The sequence below is a fragment of the Coptis chinensis genome, chromosome 1 (assembly GCF_015680905.1).
Source record: "Coptis chinensis isolate HL-2020 chromosome 1, ASM1568090v1, whole genome shotgun sequence".
NCBI classification, from domain to species: Eukaryota; Viridiplantae; Streptophyta; class Magnoliopsida; order Ranunculales; family Ranunculaceae; genus Coptis; species Coptis chinensis.
This window is the reverse complement of record NC_141456.1, coordinates 17,726,376-17,728,661: the sequence shown is the minus strand read 5'-3', so window position 1 is coordinate 17,728,661 and position 2,286 is coordinate 17,726,376.

Here is a 2,286-nt window from a genome sequence, read left to right as displayed (position 1 = left end):
TCAATGCTATCAAAAACTTCTTTTTCAATGTGTGTTATTAAACAATCATTCAACCATTCATCCGCCATCCGATTGTGCAAACGATTCTTTATGATATTAATAGCAGAAAATGCCCTCTCCACAGTGGCAGTAGCAACAGGTAAAATTAGCGCCAACTTAATCAACAAATAAACAAGTGGGTACACAATGTCTTTCTTCGTCTCAACCATTTTTTTGGCTAGGCCACTAATTCCATTTACTGCACCAAACTTAGTATCAGAATGCATATCAATAATATAATTCTCAAGCTGATATGCTAATTCCATCTGGTCTATCTCTGAAAAATCATCGGGATAAAGTCGAGCAAAACTAATAAACTTTTGCTTATCGAAAGAAACAAACGATTCACTAGGATCAAGACATGCCATACAAAGAAGTAATTATATGTTTGCTTCATTAAACCGGTCGTTTAACTCTTGAAGTTGCAAATTAATACAGTGATAGAAAAATCCAACACGATAGTAATGTAAATTGGTGTTTCCTTTTACTTTTCGTTGAGACCTCCCTCGAGCCATATACTTCTCTTCCATATTTGGAACAACCACATCATGTTTGGCACATAGTGAAGAAACTTCAGTCAGGAGACTATCCCATCCATCATCTCTCATCGCCTGTAAGCGTACCTTTGTTATTTTAATAAGAGCCATGGCATTGACAATATCTTGGTCTTCACGCTACAAAGCCTTTGACAAATCATTGCTAATTCCTACTATCGCTTTCATCAAATGCAAATTGAAGATAAATTCAAAAGATTGCACCGAGATCGCATAAATTTGGAGTCCGATGTGCTCGGAAACAGTCTCGTCTTGCGATCTTGTCTTCTTGTAGCGACTTTATGGTGTCGACACTGACTCTCCAAATTTGTCCAAATTGATGTGGAATCGAGCCAGGAGCTAAAATGATATTCCAGAGATGAAATATTAGTTCAACTCCTTATGCTAGTGTGATGCGGCTTAGAGATGTGGGCATGCGCTAGGGATCAATACTCGACGTCGTCTCCGAACACGAGACGAATTAGAGATGTAGTGATGTGATAATATAAACTGTTGAAAAATAATTCTTGCATGAGTATGACTAACTCTCTCCCTATTTCTCTATCTTGTTTACCTACATATAAATCACCGTAGTAATTTACATTCTTTGCATTACCGTTAATTTAATTAAAACCAATTAAAAAACCTAAAATCCTACTCACCAAAAGTTGTAATTCCAGTTGTGAACCTTTCCGAGCCCTAAGGTTTGGACGATCCCTTACTCGACCTATCCTACCAAACCCACGTGAGTAAGATAACTTGACTAAAACGTACGACTATACGGACTTTGGACTTCGGACTTTGGTCTTTGGACTTGGGACTGTGGACCTCGGACTTAATTAATCAAGAAAACCAATAGACGTTACAAATAAATCGTTTTTATCAAATGGCGCCGCTGCACGTTGAAGGACTCTGGACTTAACGTAATAACTGGAACACATCACGTAAAACCCCCCTCCCCTACCTCTTCATTTTTTAATTTCCAATTCTTTTGCAATACTAACGTATTACGTATCTGTTTGCCCAAACTTTTTCTAATAATAGATATCTGTGAACCAGATCTTGTTTATTTATATTAGCACAGTTTAAGTATTCCATAGGAACTTGAAGTACTGAACTGACAAAAAAGTCTCGGACGAGACTAAATTAGTAACGCGCGAGACTAACCTGGAGTATCAACACTCCAGTTTTCAGGTACATGCCACTTTCCTTTTCAGTACTCTTTTGGACTCTCTTGTCCAGTTTATATAGTAAGTTCACAAGCTCGGGAGTTAGTTCAATCATGTACAAGGAATCGCGGGACGCCAGGTTTCAAATTTTTAAACTCCTCAAATTTTGTCGAGGGTATTATTTGGTTGTTACTATAACCTGTTTTACCTTGCATGTTTGTGTGTTGGCATAAGAACTCTTTGTATATAAATGTGGTTCGTCATTACATCTTCACGTTAACACGATTAATATGATTCGAATATATTTGGATTTATGTGTAGTTTCAAACCACCTGCTTAGAATATTTTTGTATGTGTATATTACATCAATTCACGTACGCAGTATTCATTTGCATGAGTTCGTTCTCGACATTCCCCTAGCTCACATATAACTCACATATAATTGCACGTATAAGTAATATAGATTTGCATGTGTAGACTTTCTGCGTAAACTAGTATATGTTATTTAGTTTCTATTTTGACATTTATCGTTTTTAATTGCATGT